Genomic DNA, 8,269 nt, shown 5'->3' with positions numbered 1-8,269 from the left:
CAAGCAAAGTCCAGCTTCATTCTGTCGTAAAAAGAAGGATTTTTGGTTGCTTTGAAGCTTCAGAGGCACCAATGGCTGGTGGTATCACCCAGGAGTTTGGGGCTCAGGTGGCTCCAGAGAGAAACAAGGGTTGAGAAACACTTTTCCACCTGGGCTTGCACAACCCTGAAGCAGCAGAACAGGAAGGATCTGCTGGGGTTGGTCCCTGGGTGGACCTGGAGCAGGGCCAGGCCGGGCCCCAGGGCAGCCCCGCAGCTCTGGCTGAATTCTCAGCACCTCAAATAGGGAGAGAAAAAGGTTTCTTCTCCCTGAAACCCTTTGGGAGAAGGTCCAGCAAAGGCCACCTCTGCCTCAAAGGCATTTTGGCACCAGGAACCAGCTGGGGGCAGCCTGGGGGGGGGAACGTGAAATTCTGTGCTTCAAACCTTCAAATTAGCTCTGGCTGAATTCTCAGCACCTCAAGTAGGGAGAGAAAAAGGTTTCTTCTCCCTGAAACCCTTTGGGAGAAGGTCCAGCAAAGGCCACCTCTGCCTCAAAGGCATTTTGGCACCAGGAACCAGCTGGGGGCAGCCTGGGGGGGGACGTGAAGTTCTGCACTTCAACCCAAGGGCTGGCACTTCTGGGAGTGGGGAAACACCTCTGGGTGAGGAACATCACAGACCCCAACTGCTTCTTGCTGCGTTTCTCCCCCAAAATCAGCCAGAGTCAGAATTTCTTAAAAGCCTTTTTTCCTTTGGACACTGGGCTCCAGTTTGGGGAAGGGGATACGGAAGAAGCGGTTGGGAGAGGAACCGAGAAGAAGAGCTGAGCTCAGCTCCAACTCCAGTGTCACCTTCTCCTTGCCAGTGCCCTTAAATCCACCCCTGGGGTTTGAGGAGAACCTGCTCTGGAGTATTTCTCTCCTACAGAGAAAGAGGGAGCACAATTCCCCCTGGAAACTGGCATTTCCATGATGACCCCAAAACCTTGCCGTGAGATACCTCCTTTGGATTCCTCCTGGCCCAGCTTTCATGCCCACCATCACCCAGGTGATGACCCCCAAGGGTCCACCACACCAGATTAGGATAGAAAAACACCTCCTCGTTGGAGAGGAGCCACCTCCAGAGAGCGTCAAGGGAACCAAGAGCCCCAACCAAGAGAGAAACACCCCACAAACTGGGCCCACCAAAGGTCTACTTCACCCCAGGGCCATCAACACAGCAGGACTGGTCAGAAACCTCAGCTCCTGCTTCCACAGAGACCAGCCCTTCATAAGAATTAAAAATAAATAATTAAATATGCAAGAATATTAAAAAAAAAAACCCAAACAACAAAACCAGCCCATTCCCTGAGCTCCAACCCCACTAGATGTCTCTCTCGCCCAAGGCACAAGGGCTCCTGAAGCATCACCAGGAGGAAGGCCCAGGGAAGGGACAAGCCCTGGAAGGAGCCAAGAGGAGAAAAGAAGGAAGGAGTGGGCAGGGAAGGGAAACAAGCGTGGGCAGGGGTGGGTGGATGGAGAACTGGCCTTGCCTGCCAGGTGCCCCAACGAAGCAGTTTGGGGGGGAAAAAAAGGAAAAAAAAAGCCTCAGCTCCTGCTTCCACAGAGACCAGCCCTTCATAAGAATTAAAAATAAATAATTAAATATGCAAGAATATTAAAAAAAAAAACCCAAACAACAAAACCAGCCCATTCCCTGAGCTCCAACCCCACTAGATGTCTCTCTCGCCCAAGGCACAAGGGCTCCTGAAGCATCACCAGGAGGAAGGCCCAGGGAAGGGACAAGCCCTGGAAGGAGCCAAGAGGAGAAAAGAAGGAAGGAGTGGGCAGGGAAGGGAAACAAGCGTGGGCAGGGGTGGGTGGATGGAGAACTGGCCTTGCCTGCCAGGTGCCCCAACGAAGCAGTTTGGGGGGGAAAAAAAGGAAAAAAAAAGAAAAAAAAGCTCTGAATCAGCCTGGAAAGTCCCATCCCTCGGGTTAAAAGTCCAAGTCTGAGGGTTCATAGAATCATAGGATGGTTAGAGTTGGAAGACCACCTCGTTCCACCCCCTGCCCTGGGCAGGGACACCTCCCACCAGACCAGGTTGCTCCAAGCCCCCTCCAACCTGCCCTTGAACCCCTCCAGGGATGGGGCAGCCACAGCTTCTATTCCAGGCTCTCCCCACCCTCACAGCAAAGAAGTTCTTCCCCACATCTCATCTCCATCTCCCCTCTTTCAGTGTCCAACCCTTTCATCTGGTCTTATCACTCCCCTCCCTGATCCAGAGTCCCTCCCCATCTCTCCTGGAGCCCCATGAGGGACTGGAAGGGGCTCCAAGGTCTCCCTGGAGCCTTCTCTGAACCTCCCAAACTCTCTCACCTGTCCTCCAGCCCTCCCAGCATCTCCGTGACCACCTCCAAGAGGTTCCACATCCTTCTGATATTGGGCACCCCCAGAGCTGGAGGCAGCACCACAGGGGAGGTCTCCCCAGAGCAGAGTTCATCACTTTGCTGATGGGGACTGGATTTTTTATTCCACCCCCCAAAAGCTATTCCCCCTCTAACTCTGCCCTCGGAGGCAGAGGAAAGAGTCTTCTCAGAGTCTTCTCCCAGTTTGTACTGGGAGCCTGCAAGGAGGGTGAAAAGCTGCTAAACTGGGGATGGGAACTGTTAAAAGCCACAGCGAAAGAAAAGTGGCCACACGAGGGGTTTGCACAACCCAGGGAGGGGCTGGGAGGTTGGAGCAGAGTCAGACTTGGTCCCCCCCCACCCCCCCAGGCACACAAAAATATAAGAGGGTCTGACATTTGCGTCTCGGTCGCCTTAGAAACTGTGAGAAAAGTAAAGAGATTTGGGGAACCCAGCGCCATCGTCGGGGGCAACCTCTCCCCCCAGGAAGGGAACACAAAGAACAGGGTCAGGGAACAAGGAGCCCAGAGGATTTCACGGGATTTCCCAAAAGCTGGGAGCTTTGGGGATGCCCATGGGAGGGGTAAAGGGGGGGTAAAGGAAAGGTTGTGTCCCCTGGAAGTGAACCCAGGCCCGTCCCTGACCGGGAAGGGATGACCTAGAGGAGGCAAACCACCAGGAAAAGCCTGGCAGGTCTTTGGGAGGAATTACAGCTGCTGAATCAAAAGGAAAACATCCCACACGACAGCTTGGAAATCCTTCTCACACAGCCTGGAGTTGGATGATCATCAAGTTCCACCCCCCTGCCCTGGGCAGGGACACCTCCCACCACACCAGGCTGCTCCAAGCCCCCTCCAACCTGCCCTTGAACCCCTCCAGGGATGGGACATCCATCCATGGCCAGGGCTCTGCCTCCTTCCCCTGAGATACAGACCATCCTGCTCCTCAGCCCCACTCTTTTGGGTGCCACATCCCATTCCAGGCCATTTCACACCCCCACAAGTCTTGGGTGCCTAAAAGAAAACCCTTTCGGATCCAAAGAGGATTTAACCCAGGGCACACGAAGTGCTTTCCTCCTACTCTTTTCCACCCAAAAGCTTTCCATTTTCTCCAGACGGGGCATTAAGGCTGGGTCTTGCTCAGAGAGGCACCAGCAGAGATGCCCTGGGTACAGAAACCCTCTCTTTGTGTCCCCCTGGCCACCATCGATGGTCACAGCAGCCACACCTCACTCCACAAGTCACTCCATGGCACCTTCCTGGCCCCAAATCTCTGCCACCATCTCTCCTTCCAACGTGGCCTCCCCTCTTTCTGCTGGGCTGGCCCCAGGCGTCCCCAGCTCCCTTGGCTGGTCCTTCTACCAGCAGATCTCCTTTGTGTCCACAGAAACCAGCCCCCCACCACCTACATCTCCCCACGCAGGGTCACATCCTCCTTTAAATCCATCACACCAGGTGTTGGCTCACTCCAACTTCAAGGTTTAGGGGACACCTCCCTTCCTTCTTGCCCCACACGTGCACAGGAAACCCAAACAGAGCTGAAAGGAGGGGGGAAAAAAAACCACTTTAGAGACATTTTAGGGCTTGTCTTATCTGGGAGACGACAGCCTTTTGCACCAACACACGTGCCTGCCCACCAGTAAAGCAGTGCCAGCCTGTCCCCAACACTTCTGAGCTCTGAAAAAAAGCAATTAGATAAAAAAAAGGCAGCTGCACAGCCCCCAACATCCCTCATGACCTACCCAGGCTCCTTCCTCCCAACCATTTTAGGGCTTGCGAGCACAGAAGCAGCGAGTTATCTCCAGCCTTCAAATCCCCACTCGTGTCAGGGCTTGGCAATCACGTCTGAGCCACTCTCCCTCTGCTGATTTGGTTCTCACACGGGCTCCCCAGCTCGCTGGCAGGGACCTGAGCAGGGAAAAGAAGAAAAAAAAAGAAAGAAAACAATATTAAATCCAGCGCAGCAGCCAAGCTTTAAGTGGATTGTCTCCACAACATCCTCCAACAGCCATGATCTCAATGCACCAGGCAGACTTTCTACCTCGCAGTTACTCAAAGCCTTATCTTATCGTGGCCAAAGGCTCACTCTAAGTGCTGAATGCCTCAGCCCTGCTTGTTTTCTCTGCCCAGTGACTCCAGTCTGGATTGTGCTGCTAAACTGGGGGGGGTCATCCCTCCCCAGGCCCAGATCCTGGATAAATTGGGCAAAGCAGCTCCCGTCTCACCAGCACGGGGGGGAACACCTTTTTTGTCCCCTCCACCCCTCAGGAGCCATCAAGTGACACTATTTTCAGAGGTGGCAGCTGCTGGTGAGTTCCTGGAAAGCTCCTGGTGGCACACAGGCTGGCATTTCCCTCCCAGGGCTCACAGCAGGGGACAAGAGTGACAGCAGCTTTTATAACTCAGGAGCATCGCTGTCACCCACGGGGAACACGAGACCCTTCTTACCATCACCTCCTTGGAGTCCAGCTGCTCCAAGACAGTGGCTCCAGCTTTCTCCAACGAGGTAGGAGTCTCTCACTACTCACTGATGAGCCTAAAAATCAAGAAGGTACATTAAATGCCCATTTTTAAGCAAATAAAACTGGACAGAGTCCTCTAGTCTTAGGTTTCTATCTACCAGGGAGGTTCTTTCACACACAGAACAGGTTTTTTTTGGCCCTACCTCAGGCCAAATGCCCTCAGCAAGGGGAGAACACCAGACCCTGACTTCTGTCCTATCTATAGATGAACCTGAAAAGGAAATGTAAAGCACAACCTCTCAGGACACTGCAGGAGACAGAACACAAGCTTCAAGCCTTGCAGTTGCAGATTGAGTTCTGGCATGGTGGAGCTCATTTCCATCCAGCATGGAGCACCTAGGACTAGTCAGAAGACAACATATCCACCACCACCCAAATTACAGCCTCCTAGGGCAGTGCAGAGGACTTTAAGCCACACTGGAGGCAGGTAGTTGTCCATCTCAAACTTCCAGCTTCAACATCCACAACAGAGATGTTCTGGATGTTCCTCCAGAGCAACACAACCAGCACCTTGTGTGCTCAGGAGAAGCCCAGAGAAAGTGTGGTCAGGAGAAGCCCAGAGAAAGCCACCAGGGGACACACAAACAACTGCAGGGCTGGTAAATCCACCTGGGGACCCATCATTTTGGTGGCACACGCTGGGAAAGGCAACACCCAAAGGCAACGTCGCTCCTCAGAACAACAGCGTCCCGGTCTAGAGTTCATTGGCAGGGGAAGGTGAAAAAAAAAAAAATAAAAAAATAAATAAATCTTTCCCCATCTGCTGCACTTACAGTAAGAAGGATGACGGCTTCTTCAGGAACACGGCAAGCTTCCCAAGAAGAAGAAGAGGAGCATGGAGGGTTGCCTTGGAGACGGCAGTAAGCATCGCGCTGCCAGATGACTGGGGCTCGCCCCGCAGCAGGGCCTTGCCAGGAGGGTGATCTCAGCCCTTCGTGCTGCACCATCAAACATTCCTGGAGGAAAGACTCGAATCCGGGCAAGGACAGGGTGAATCAGGCCCCATGGAAGGTGGTTCTTCACGTTGCCGTTAGTCATGGTCCTTGGCTTTGGCCCCCACCCCACGGTCAGAGCGGAGAAACCTCCCTTCCCCATGAAAACCAGCTCCTCCCAGATGTTGGTGGGACCATGAGGGGAGCACAGACCCATCAACCACCCCATCTCCCCAGAAGAGGGGCAAATCCAGCGTCGCCCCCCACGCCTGGTCAAACCAGGGCAGGGAATGAGAGTTGAAGAACCCACCAGAGCTCCCAACTGACCCTCAACAGAAGCCCAAGCTTCCCATCACGTGAATTATTACACTACCACGGACCTCTTAACGGCTACCAAATCTCATCCCTGCCCTAAATATTTCTGGGATGGCCTCAAGTTGCACCAGGGGAGGTTCAGGCTGGATATTAGGAAACATTTTTTCACCTAAAGGGTTCTCAGGGAGGTGGTTGAGGCACCATCACCTCCAGGGATGGAGGTGTTCAAAAGATGGGTTGATGTAGTGCTGGGAGGTATGGTTTAGTGATGATGCTCCTTGTTTGTTGTGTGGGTGTCTATTTTTGTCAAAGTTAGGTTGATGGTTGGACAAGATGGTCTTTAAGGTCCCTTCCAACCTAGAAGATTCTGGGATTGTCTTAGTGGTAGACCCTTGGACCATCTTCTAGTTCTCTCCCTTGCTCGGCCACGCTTTAAACATTTATTTCCCCCCTTCTTGTGCGGGCTCCCACTCGACAGCGTATCCAAGGTCTGATCCCACTCATCTTTCATGGAAAATGGCTTTATCCTGTCACGACCCATCTATTTAACAGCCGATATTTTAAGAATTCCTTCATCATTAAGAGTCCAGCTACTGGTTACAGAGCGTTGGCAGCACAGGCAGGGCCAGCGAAGAAAGCAATCCAGGGGAAAAATCCTCAGCTCCTTAAGAAAAATCAAAGCTTCTTGACTAAGTTCTAGGCACAAGCTATTTAGTTTAACATTTATGGGGTGATCTTTATACTTTGCAGGAAAAAAAAATCCCACAAAACCCTTCCACAAACCTTTAACTCCTATAAAGGACCACAGCTCTTGGTCCTCACGCTACCTACACCGTCAATGTTTGTCAGTTTTCAAGTGTCACCGTAACACCCTCCTTTCAAAACCTTTTTATTCAGGATATTTATCAAGGAGTTAAGCAGCACTCGAGTAATTTCATGAGCATTAACCCACTGGAGCTTTGTACTCACAGGACTGGAATGGAGGAGGGGAACACATCAGGTGGAGGATTAGGAAAACATCTCTCTGCCAGGCTCCCAAGGGAAACCATGAAAAACCCTGCTGCTTGAGTCACTTAAAACTGGACCCAGTACAGGAAAATCTAGTGTAGGGAACAAGCCTTCCCCCATAGGGGGGAAAAAAATGGAGAAGTTGGATGAGCTCAGATCTTTCCCATCTCCAGCTTTTGTGGTTCCAGGAATTTGCAGAGGAGAGAGCTTACACAGCCCAGAACAGGTAAGTTAAATGATTAATGGTGGCCACCAAACCTGCCAGAGTGAGTCAACCCCATCAACACAGCTCAGACCTGGGCCCTGCACTGCTAAAACCACATTCTAACGAGTGTGAGAGTGTTCTTCTAATGAGAAAAAAAGTCCTCAGCACCCACAAGGAAACCCCCAGCCTATGGGCAAAAGGCAGGGTGTTTCCAACCACCACCCTGGTGGCTTTTAATCCGTCTTGACCGGTCACATCTCCAAGCTCAGACATTAGAGAGAGAAGTTACCTGGTTATCTGACAAGGAAATTACAGTTTGCATAGTGAAATCGGGATGTTTGTGTGTTTTCAGACAAATTCTTACTAAGTCCAAGGCCTCAGAACAACTAAGAGTCAAGGAAACAGCCCCAGTTAACGTCGAGCAGGATATTGATGGTTCTGTTGTTACCAGCCCCAAAACCAGACTTACCCATTACCAAGTGGGATGAGGAGGAAAAGCCAGGACAAGCTCACTCCTTGATTAACATCAGCCTCTCCTCCTTGCTTTTGGAGACAACCACTGCTAAAGCCTGGAAGATACTGGACCAGACAGATCATTAGTTTCCCAGCAAATCCCAGCAAGCAGAGGTTAACTGGGAGACGTGGTCCATCCATCAGAGACACTAACAGATAAATCCACCAAGAGAAGTCCACCCTGGGTCTCTGGAAGGCAGCAATCACCCGTGCAAGGACACTTGCCCTTGACAGAGACTTGGCAGAGCAGCCAGGAGGTCTCTTGCTATTGTCATTGTAGCCGAGAGCCAGCCTGCCTGTTAAAACAAGGTATTTGGAGGGTGATGAATTCCCATTTCGAGATAATTTATAGCCTTTGTGAATAAACAGGCTTATGGCTGTTTAAACACTGTTTAAACAGTCATATA

The 8,269-nt window shown here is 51.8% G+C and overlaps 1 long non-coding RNA gene across 1 annotated transcript; it reads right to left on the bottom strand.

Annotated features, from left to right (window-relative positions):
• Positions 1-3,884: 3,884 nt before the first annotated feature.
• LOC106893667 lies at positions 3,885-6,084 on the bottom strand. The gene is made up of 3 exons (XR_001413142.1): positions 5,663-6,084; positions 4,816-4,903; positions 3,885-4,275 (listed from the first exon to the last, which is right to left on the bottom strand). It is a non-coding gene; the product is annotated as an uncharacterized LOC106893667 (long non-coding RNA).
• Between the last annotated feature and the right edge of the window lie 2,185 nt (positions 6,085-8,269).

The sequence above is a fragment of the Calidris pugnax genome, unplaced genomic scaffold, assembly GCF_001431845.1.
Source record: "Calidris pugnax isolate Ruff unplaced genomic scaffold, ASM143184v1 scaffold145, whole genome shotgun sequence".
Taxonomy (NCBI): Eukaryota; Metazoa; Chordata; class Aves; order Charadriiformes; family Scolopacidae; genus Calidris; species Calidris pugnax.
The sequence above is the reverse complement of the archived record's forward strand: the minus strand, read 5'-3'. Positions and strand labels throughout refer to the sequence as shown.